This window comes from Oryctolagus cuniculus, chromosome 19 (genome assembly GCF_964237555.1).
Source record: "Oryctolagus cuniculus chromosome 19, mOryCun1.1, whole genome shotgun sequence".
In the NCBI taxonomy this organism is placed as follows: Eukaryota; Metazoa; Chordata; class Mammalia; order Lagomorpha; family Leporidae; genus Oryctolagus; species Oryctolagus cuniculus.
Genome location: NC_091450.1, coordinates 27,787,929 through 27,799,931, shown reverse-complemented (window position 1 = coordinate 27,799,931; position 12,003 = coordinate 27,787,929).

Here is a 12,003-nt window from a genome sequence, read left to right as displayed (position 1 = left end):
TCACCATTTCACCCTAAGAGCTTCTAACTCCATTTTCTATTACCAAGTTAGAACTGCAGTTTACAACAATCTGATTCAAGTTCTTAGTGCATGCCTATCATGGTTGTCGCTCCCCCTCTTCGTGGAGGAACGACACAGGACCCTGCGTTGTTCTTTCGTCTGCTCGGCCCTTCCCGGGTTTGCTGCTGGTTCTTCCCGGGTTGGCTACCGTCCCTTCCACCTCCGTGGAGGGGCGGGCCCCCTGCCACTTTCCCCACTTCTGCAGGGGAGCGGCACACCGCCGGCCGGCTCTCTCGGGGGCTGCACAGGTGTTCCTTCAGATGTTCCCCTTAGATGTTCCTGGTGCATGTTGTCTCTCTCCTCCTTTATAGTCCTCTTCCGCCAATCCCAACTCGGCTGCCCACACGCCGAGTATGCCGCCCTCCTCCAATCAGGAGCAAGATCAGCTCCTGCAGCTCAATCAAGTTGGTGAGAGGCAGCTGGGTAGAAGCTGTTTGCTCCTCTCCCAGCGCCATATTGTGGGAAAGCAGATGTATAGAATAAGTCTTAATTCCAGTAACAGTATAGTCCGAGTTGCTCCCCACAATGGTAATATTTTTAATTCAAAGAGAATGTTGGGGCCGGCACTGTGGCACAGCAGGTTAACGCCCTGGGCTGAAGTGCCAGCATCCCATATGGGTGCCAGTTTGAAACCCAGCTACTCCACTTCTGATCCAGCTCTCTGCTATGGCCTGGGGTAGCAGTTGAAGATGGTCCAAGTCCTTGGGGCCCTGCACCTATGTGGGAGACCTGGAAGAAGTTGCTGGCTCCTGGCTTCGGATCGGTGCAGCTCCGGCCATTGCAGCCAATTGGGGAGTGAACCATTGGATGGAAGACCTCTCTCTTTCTCTCTCTCTGCCTCTCCTCTCTCTGTGTAACTCTGACTTTCAAATAAATAAATAAATCTTTAAAGAGAGAGAGAGAGAATGTTACAGTATCCATCTCAAAGGGGAAAAGGAAGAAGGTAAAAAATTTTCCAATTACCTATTGTATATTGTGCCTTGTATGAAGTGACTATCGACATCATTTCACTGGATCCACACATTATCTCAATGACACAAGCACTGAAATACCTTATTTTACCGACGAGAAAAACTCAGTTCAGAAAGATGAAGCGACTTGCCTAAGAATGCACAGCAAACAAAGGCAGAACAAACACTTTTCACAAACACGAAGTCCAAGGCATCATGTTAGCATCATGCTGTATTTCAGTCGTGAGAGAAAGGATTGCATTTCGTGAGCTCTTTCTGAAATGGAGGTGCTATGTTTGAGATCAAGTTTGCCATAGATGGGTTGAAACTGGAGCTTCCCAATGTTGGCACTAGGGACACTTTTTTTTTTTTTTTTTGACAGGCAGAGTGGACAGTGAGAGAGAAGAGAAAGGTCTTCCTTTGCCATTGGTTCACCCTCCAATGGCCGCCACGGTGCACAGCGCTGATCCGATGGCAGGAGCCAGGTACTTCTCCTGGTCTCCCATGGGGTGCAGGGCCCAAGCACCTGGGCCATCCTCCACTGCACTCCCGGGCCACAGCAGAGAGCTGGCCTGGAAGAGGGGCATCTCGACCTCCATTCTCCTTCCTTTCATTCCCCTCCTTGTGCTGCACAATAGAGCCTTGAATGCCACCTGCGAGCAGTGTACTCAGACTGAATGAGCAGTCGCTAAATGGAACAACTTACCTGCCGACAGACACCGCGGGGCAGCAGGTGACCCTCGGTGGGTGCTCCAGTCAACGTGCTAACCACCTTTCTGAATACTCCCAGCTTGTCTACCGGCATGTGTCCCTTGTAGAGTCAGTTTCATTGTAAAGGACCGAATCCCAGTTTGGAAAGAAAGGAAGACCATTCCATTGAGATCAAACAAAGGCTACTTATTGAAAGCAAGGGAGTCAGCCACCATCACTGCCTACAGCACAGACTCAAAGGCAGTCGGACAAGGGGGGAATCTCTGCAGGAAAAAAGAGGGAAGGTCTCAGGTAGACTCTGCTTGCATTCAGCAAGCACTGGAGATGGATTCACGAAAAGTGGAGCGTCCTCTGTGACTGATTAGGAGAGAACTTTGGCTTTCCCTCATGCGTCCTACGTTAGAAATGAGAAATAAATACGGAATAGTCAGTTATTGCTCAAATCCTGGCCAACTGGACCCTGTTGCTGTGGAAGTCGTGTTTTGACTTTCTGGGTTGGTTGCTGCAGGTTGCGGGTCAAAGTTCTAGTTTTGCATATGGTCTGGCCACTGCCTGTAGCACCTGAGACATCTCTGGATGCCTGTAGTTAGTTCTCTCCTCCTCTTTGTGTGGGTTTCCTCAGTGTCATGGGGATAGTTTCTACTGGAAGGAAGTTTGAATTGCTGCACACAAAAATTCTGCCATCAGGGGAAAGGTTACAGTTGGAAATCCTTTACTGATCTAAGGAATGAGTTTGAATGAGGTTCTTCACCTCTGCAGCTGTCAACTGTAAACCTGGGGCCGTGAGGAATACAGTAATGGCCTCAAGTTATGCAAAGGGCCAGTATTCATGTCTCAGCACGCATCACACACTCTAACTGGGGAAATTAAGGAATGTTTTTTAAGTGGATAGATACAAAATAAGGGCAGGGTTTATGGAAACCAGTACAGGAAAGTCCAGTAGCGAGGGGATGGTTATAGCAGGAGCCGCTACTGACCCTACAGGAAAGTAGGGAAAAGACTGCTTAGTGGCAGCTGTGGCCTCCCTTGGAGACACAAGGTCAACTGATGGTGTCCTGGAAAGGAGAGAATCTAGAGAATAAATACTTCAACCTTACTCTCCTTCAGCCCTCAGCTCTCCTGCCGTTACCTCCCACAGGCCAAAGCCAGTGAGCAGCTGACAGGGAAGGGTGCTAGTGAACAAAATTCCTGGGAGTCAGCCAGCCCTCTGAGGTCCCAGAGACAGGTGGACAGGCAGGGAGAGAGGGAGGCTGGGAAGGAGCAAAACAGGCAGCACAGGGCCCATTTGTATTACAATTATTTGAAACACTTTGCAAATACGTTATTTGATTGAGAAAGTGCTTTCTCATTCTTTTTTAAAAAAGATTTATTTATTTATTTATTTGAAAGACAAATTACAGAGAGAGGTAGAGACAGAGAGAGAGGTCTTCCATCCGCTGGTTCACTCCCCAGATGGCCACAACAGCCGGAGCTGTGCCGGTCTGAAGCCAGGAGCCAAGAGCTTCCTCCAGGTCTCTCACGTGGGTGCAGGGGTCCAAGGACTTGGGCCATCTTCTACTGCTATCCCAGGCCATAGCAGAGAGCTGGATCAGAAGAGCAGCAGCCGGGACTAGAACCAGTGCCCATATGGGATGCCGGTGCTTCAGGCCAGGGCTTTAACCTGCAGTGCCACAGTGCCAGTCCCCGTTTTCTCATTCTTAAAACAAGTTTAGACAGTACACATTAGTTTACAGATGATAAAACTGAAGCCAGACCAGTCAATGAGCTGCCCAGTGTTCCAGTGAGGTGGTGGAAGAATCTACAATTTGTGGATTTTTAACTCTTTGTGTTGCCTGCGACATCATCTCGCCCCATGAGAGGCAGTCTGATGCCAGAGCTTGCTCAGGAGGTCAAAGGGTTCACTCAACTTTCAAACTTTCAAGTTTTTCCAATATTCATGAGCTTGTGGCTATTTGAGACCACCAAGCTTTTAGGAAAGCCAGCATGACTTCACTTTAGATAGCCAGTGATTCTCTCCAGCTCAGTGCAAACCTTCCCTGGATGCTATGAATGCTGGGGTTATTCTGTTTCATTCTGATATTTTCTATATAGGTATAGCATCTCCAGGAAAAAAGGTAGTTCTACTTCATGTCAAGATCCACGGCAGATGCAAGACTTTGGAAATGAAACCACCGTGAGAAGGCACACCATACTCTGGAGGTGGGAGATAACCTTCCCCAGACCTTGATAAACTTCTGGATGCCCAAGAACCTGGGCATGTAGTCACAGCAGATAACTGTGCCACCTTGGACAAGCTAATAAACTGCAATCATTTCACCTAAGAAACCAAAGTGTGTGAGTGTGCTGTCCCTGTGTTATGGTGTCATGAAAACTGAGTAAGACAGAATGCCAAGTTATGAAGAGCTTAGAGTTAGCCTGCAATAAACGGCAGCTCTGATACTTGTTCTCTGCTACTATCATCATCATCAACACTGTCATCATATCAGCATCAGCATCAGCATCATTATTACAACCAGCATTTCAGCAACAAAGTAGCCATTTGTAAGCTAACACTTTTAAAGGGCTTTCAGGAACCAGAGATGAAGCCACACCTCAAAAACTGAATTAGCTGGAACTCCTGTTACTATTGTTTCCTGCTGCTGTCTGTTCATTTCCATGTAGGTATTTCTGAGTCTTTAAAAGGACTTCCTGGGACACTTTTACCTGACCCCTGCCATAGTAAGGATTATCAAAAAGAAAAAAAAAAAAGATGCCCTTTGTCCACTGCAGAGCCACAGCTCTAGATGAAAAGAGAGTAAGGGTGCCACTGCTTCTATCCCAAGCCCAACACTGTGCTAACAGCAGTATTCAAATGCAATAGTGAACATTTAATGCTTACACTGTAATAAACACTTTGCATACAGCAGTTCTTTTAGCCGTCACCATACCCTAGTGAGGATGGCACCATTGCTATTCCCATTTTGTAAATTAGGAAACTGGGGCTTACGGAGGTTAAAAATCTTGCTCAAGTAGTAAAACTAGTAAGTACAGTGCCTGGTACACAGAAGGCAGTCCAACATGCTGATTGTGTGTGTGTGTGCGTGGGACAGGGCAGAGAACTGACCACAGATGTTTCAACTCCAAGGTTCAAGCCCATCACCAATTTACCACACTCCCTTTTCTAGGTGAGAAGTCTCCCCAGGGAGACTTTATACTGATATTGCCATTTCTTCAGTGTTCAGGTGTTATTTTTATTAAAATCGCTATTTCCTTGTATCCGCAGAAGTGCTTCTTTGCAGTGCCTCTGGCCCTGTCTCCATCAACGTTGAGCAGTGATGGTCATCTTCTCCCCGGTGACAGATCCTCTGCAGTTAGCCAGGCCTTCCTGACAGGAGGCCAGGTGTTGTTCAAGTTTTATTGTCGCCCTTCCTACCTCATCTCCCTCCCTCTGCAATCTAATTGACTGTTTCCCAGCCCATCTTTCTCAAAAGCACTATCAGAAATGCTGTCAGTCAACAGGCAACACAACAGATTTAAAAAGATGCTAGGAAAGACTTTAGGAAACAAGGTGAGGTCTGAAATCAAGGGCTGCATCATTCCAGACGGAGGGAAAGACACACCTGTGTGGTCTCTGCCTTCCTCCTTTGGAACGCTTCTTTATTTCTAGGTTGGCCAAATAACATCTGCATTTCCCAGGTAAATAAAGCTAGGAGGGGAGCAGAGCTACCCAATTAAGGGCTCCAGGTGAGAAGGAGGTGATAAAATCCTTCATTTCGGCAGGAGTGTCTTCATGGAAATGCCAGGGTTTGCTCAACAGTTGCATGCAAATGAGATGTGCAGGTGCCATAATCACATCACCTGGCCATCTTGCATCAGTGCAGACGCTGATGGGTCTTTGGCCTGTGGTCACTTTGAGGAAGGGACTTCCTTTTAGTCCCCCAACACCACGAGGCTGTGATCCCAACAGGGTAAACTTAGCTCAGCCTCTGAGCCTGCAAACCATTCATTATAAACCCCAAACTGTCACTTCGCTCCCCTAATGAGGGTGTACATCTTTGGCAGCCTCGGGACAGTAGTAACTTATTTCATGACACATTCTGGGAGTTTTATGTGCCTGCTCCATAAAAAAAAAAAAAAAAGAAATGTGCTGTTTCCATAGCAATGCAGGGTCTTTCGGGCAGCCCCGTTGTGACAGTCAGAGCCCCCGCGTTCTTCTGGGAACTGTTCTTTTTGTTTTTCTGGAAGCTCTTTAATTGCACCCCAAGCACCCTTCGCTTTCCTGTTTCAGAGAAGAGCAAATGGCACAGTCCCACGTTTGCCTGCTGATGATTTGGCTTAGGACTTCTTAAAACCACTCGGAGCCTCTATTAAGACCCTAGAATGCCTGAAGAAGATGAAACTCGTCTTTCCTCTTGGCCTGGAACAGAGACAAAGCCTTGAAAGGACTCACACACCAAAACAGCGGGGCATTATCTGATCATGTCCATCTATGGCTTCTGGAACTACAGTGGAAATGGGCTGGGTGCTCCTGGGCTGCCTCTGCCATCAGTTTTTGAGCAGGCAGTGCATGCTTCAGGGCCCCTAGTGGAGAGTCAGATCACCTTGAGGCTTGCCAAAACCTGTTGATTACATCACTGAGTGACTGTTGAAATGTTTAAAGGGGCTAACACACAGAAGCACAGTACTAGGCACTTCATAAGCAACCTGTATATGTTAACTATTCTTATCCTGTCAGCTTTTTTTAAAAAAAAGATTTATTTATTTATTTGAAAGTCAGAGTTACAGGGGGGGGGAGAGAGAGAGAGAGAGAGAAGTATCCCATCTGCTGGTTCACTCCCCAAATAGCCACAATGACTGAGCTGGTCCAATCCAAAGCCAGGAACCAGCAGCTTCTTCCATACCCCCAACATAGGTGCAGGGGCCCAAGGACTTGAGCCAGGTTCTACTGCTTTCCCAGGCCATAGCAGAGAGCTGGATCAGAAGTGGAGCAGCCAGGACTCGAACCAACACCCATATGGGATGCTGGCACTGCAGGTGCCAACTTTGCCCAATATGCCACAGCGCTGGCCCCTATCCGTCATCTTAAACAGGTGCAGCAAGGCCACCCTTCCTCAAGATGCGACTCAGTATATTAACTTTCTACTTTCTTTCTTCAAGCTTTAACAATGGGTTTCTACATAGATATAGGCAAATCGAGGCCCAGATATGAGTGGGTACAGTGGGGAATCACACTGCTCTGTTCACTTCACTCCGTTAATCCACATGCTTCCATCCCAATGACGGGCTACTGCAGAATCCAGGAGGGATCCTATTGTGCTACGTACAGAGACCACTGCAGAACCATTCTAGTCATTCCCTGTATGTCAACAGTGCAGCTGACCAGAGGACAACTGCCCACGGAGCAGTCCCTCTGATTGGAACCAGGGCACCAAAGCCAAGAGCAGGAGAGCTGCTGGCGAGTCCATTTTAGAAGGCAGAGTAGCCTGAGGGTGGCTCTTTCATTCCCCTTGGGCCTTGTTCACCCAGAGTTGCTCAGTGTATTGAACTTGTACAAGTCTACGTAAAAAGATCATGGGAAAATGGAATTAGAAGATACATTTATTTGGGTACAAAATCATTGAAATCCTTGCATACAAGTGGTCTTCAAAGAGTTTCTGGAAAGCAAGTATTAATGAAAAAAACTACACATGGACTTCGATTGTTCTTCACCACCACCTTCTGGAAAGGGTCCTCACCTGACCCAGCTGACCTCTCCAGCCTCCCCTCGCCCTACCTCTCCCCCCTCCTTGACTTATCCTATTGTTACAGCCTCACAGCTACTTTGGTCTGTACTAATACAGGACACGTAATCCAGTGCTCCCCACTGCAAATGCACCTTAGCATCACTAGGGTGCTTGGCCTGACTCCTGGGAGTCTGATTGCATTGGTCCAGGACGCCCTGATGATGAAAATTAGCAGCAAGGATTGAAGGTTCAGTTCATCCCCATCAACACGATAGTAGCAGCCCCTCCACATGAGTGTGCAAGGATTTTAAAAATTTTATACCGCCAGTGCCACGGCTCACTAGGCTAATCCTCCGCCTTGCGATGCCGGCACACCGGGTTCTAGTCCTGGTTGGGGCGCTGGATTCTGTTCCGGTTGCCCCTCTTCCAGGCCAGCTCTCTGCTGTGGCCAGGGAGTGCAGTGGAGGATGGCCCAAGTCCTTGGGCCCTGCACCCCATGGGAGACCAGGAGAAGTACCTGGCTCCTGCCATCGGATCAGCGCGGTGCACTGGCCACAGCGCGGTGGCCATTGGAGGGTGAACCAATGGTAAAGGAAGACCTTTCTCTCTGTCTCTCTCTCTCACTGTCCACTCTGCCTGTCAAAAAAAAAAAATTACACCAAAATTAATTAACATTTAATTCCATTTTCCACAAACTTTTTTAACTGTCTTTGTGTGTTGGTAACCTGGACCAATGATGAGTTTTCCTCTTGTGGACTTTCCTGTGTGGCTGAATTGCAGGTGCAACGGCAGTTATTCAGACTCAGCTCAAGGCCCAACGCCATCACTGCTGCAGGACAAGGCGCTCCTCCCTTTCTGCCTTTACTACCAGGCCCAGCATCATCCAGCATCACCCCCTTCCCTCTCCTCGGGCACACATTCTACCCGGTTTGCTGTGTATCCTTTCACTTGTCTCTTGTCAACTGCATAGTATGTAGGTGCATAATTAAAAGTCATGCGCATGGAGAGAGCCGGACCCCATTCTGTGCCTTTCCCCTGTGCACCCACATGCATTCTGTGCCTTTCCCCTGTGCACCCACATGCATTCTGTGCCTTTCCCCTGTGCACCCACATGCATTCTGTGCCTTTCCCCTGTGCACCCACATGCATTCTGTGCCTTTCCCCTGTGCACCCACATGCATTCTGTGCCTTTCCCCTGTGCACCCACATGCATTCTGTGCCTTTCCCCTGTGCACCCACATGCATTCTGTGCCTTTCCCCTGTGCACCCACATGCATTCTGTGCCTTTCCCCTGTGCACCCACATGCATTCTGTGCCTTTCCCCTGTGCACCCACATGCATTCTGTGCCTTTCCCCTGTGCACCCACATGCATTCTGTGCCTTTCCCCTGTGCACCCACATGCATTCTGTGCCTTTCCCCTGTGCACCCACATGCATTCTGTGCCTTTCCCCTGTGCACCCACATGCATTCTGTGCCTTTCCCCTGTGCACCCACATGCATTCTGTGCCTTTCCCCTGTGCACCCACATGCATTCTGTGCCTTTCCCCTGTGCACCCACATCCATTCTGTGCCTTTCCCCTGTGCACCCACATGCATTCTGTGCCTTTCCCCTGTGCACCCACATGCATTCTGTGCCTTTCCCCTGTGCACCCACATCCATTCTGTGCCTTTCCCCTGTGCACCCACATCCATTCTGTGCCTTTCCCCTGTGCACCACATGCATTCTGTGCCTTTCCCCTGTGCACCCACATGCATTCTGTGCCTTTCCCCTGTGCACCCACATCCATTCTGTGCCTTTCCCCTGTGCACCCACATCCATTCTGTGCCTTTCCCCTGTGCACCCACATGCATTCTGTGCCTTTCCCCTGTGCACCCACATCCATTCTGTGCCTTTCCCCTGTGCACCCACATCCATTCTGTGCCTTTCCCCTGTGCACCCACATCCATTCTGTGCCTTTCCCCTGTGCACCCACATGCATTCTGTGCCTTTCCCCTGTGCACCCACATCCATTCTGTGCCTTTCCCCTGTGCACCCACATCCATCTGTGCCTTTCCCCTGTGCACCCACATGCATTCTGTGCCTTTCCCCTGTGCACCCACATGCATTCTGTGCCTTTCCCCTGTGCACCCACATGCATTCTGTGCCTTTCCCCTGTGCACCCACATCCATTCTGTGCCTTTCCCCTGTGCACCCACATGCATTCTGTGCCTTTCCCCTGTGCACCCACATCCATTCTGTGCCTTTCCCCTGTGCACCCACATTGTTTCTGAGAGCGGCCTGCTGTGCTGTCATTCTAGCTCTTCACAGCGCCCCACAAGCAGCACCCCCATCCATCACCACCACACCTGCAATTTCTCCGAACCCCACCTCCATGAAGTCAGGCTGAGTGTCGCTCTGCGTGACCTTTTAGGGGCCTGGATAGGAACTTCTTCAACATACGTGACCAGAAGTGCACGTGTAAGGAAACTGGACACACGCATTTTTATTTTAACCCACCAAATATTACCGAACCGCGCTCCAGAACACCAATCTGAACCCATAGGCCAGTGTTACGCTGGTTTATTCCAGTGTCTAGATATTTGGAAACGTTTCCCCCAGAAAAAGTAAATATTATCATGAGAATCATTAAAAATAATAAATATTGAGTAAAATAATGTTAATATCTATTGCGGTACATGTATTAGTTGATTTAATTTTTAAACAGATGTGTTAGGCATTCTTATTATTTTATTGATAGAATTTATATAAAGTGCTATCAACAATTTTTAAACTTTTTTTATTTATATTTGAGAGGCAGAGTAACAGAGAGAGAGAGAGAGAGAGAGAGAGAGAGAGAGAGAGAAATCCCCCAAACGGTTCACTCTCCAAATGGCTACAATGGCTAGGGCTGGGCCAGGCCGAAGCCAGGGGCCCGGCATCCATCCAGCTCTCCTGTGTGAGTGCAAGAGTCCAAGGACCTGCTGCCTCCCAGGAGCACTATCAGGGAGCTGAACGGAAACAGAGCAGCTGGGACTGGAACTGATGCTCTCATATGGGGCACTGGCGTCGCAGGAGCAGGCTTAACCCACTACCCCACAACACTGGCCCTAGTGGTTAACAATTTTAAAGTGCACAATTCAGAGACATTTGTTCCGTTGACAACTGTTGTATAACCAACTCCTCTCTCTAGTTTCAAACTGTTTCCATCAACCATGACAAACTCTCCGTGCTCTTAAAGTGATCACTCCTTGTTGTCCACTCCTCTACCCTCTGGCAACCAGCAACTTCTTTTCTATCTCCATGGATTTTCCTATTCTGGATTTTTCATATAATTGGCTCATACTCCATGTGACACTTTGTGCCAGGCTTCCTTCATTCGACACAACAGTTTCAAGGTTCATTTGGATTACAGCTTTTGTCCGACTGCATTCCTTTTAATGGCTGAACAATTGTCCGTTTCGTGGATATACCACAATTTGTTCATTCGTCTTCATGGGCATTTGAGTTATTTCTGGTGTGGGCTATTATGTGTAATGCTTCTATAAACATCCACTTACAAGTTTCAATGTAGACACATGTTTTCAGTTCTCTTGGGTACATGCCTAGGGGTGGAATTCCTAGATTCAATGGTAATTCTATGTTCAGGACCATTTTTTAAGATTTATTTATTTGAAAATCAGAATTACAGAGAGAGAGGGAGAGGCAGAGAGATAGAGAGAGATCTTCCATCCTCTGGTACACTCCCCTAATGGTGCAACTGCTAATGTTGGGCCAGGCTGAAGCCAGGAACCTCATCTGGGTCACCCATGTGTGTGTAGGGATCCAAGCACTTGGGACATCTTCCACTGCTTTCCCAGGCGCATTAGCGGGGAGCTAGATTGGAAGTGGAAGACATGGGACTCGAACTGGCGCTCATATGGGATGCCAGCACTGCAGACAGCAGCTTTACCTGCTACATCATAGCCCTGGCCCCTCGCTTTTTTTTTTAAGAGTGAGAGAATGAACCCCCAACCACTAATTCACTCCTCAAATTTCCCCAACAGCCAGGATGGGCCAGGTCAAAGCCAGGATTTTGGAACTCCCTAAGGATCTCCCAAAGGTGTTCCAGGAACCCAACCACTTGAACCAATACCTGTTTCTTCCCAGGCTGTGCATTGCTAGGAAGCTGGGATGGGGGTGGAGCTAGGACAGGAACCTAGGCACTCCAACATAGGATTCAGGTGTCCCAAGTGGGATCTTAGCCCAAGTTAAATTTTTGAGGAACCACTGGTTTTCCTCAGTGATCATGCCATTTTACATGCCCACCAGCCCTGTGAACAGAAAGTTCTATTTTCCCACATTCTCACGCACACTTGTTGTTTTCTGTCTTGTACTATGTTGTCCGTAATTATAGCCATCCTGATGACTATGACGGGCATCCCACTGCGGCTCTGATGTGCATTTTCTTGACGATTACTGACACTGAACATCGTTCACGTGTTTTTTGGACAGTGTATGCCTTCTTTGGAGAGACAGCTTTTCAAGTCCTGAGGTAGTTATTATTGTTAGCCTCCTTTTATGAATTATGGAATGGAGGTGAAAGCAGAACCACAATGGAGG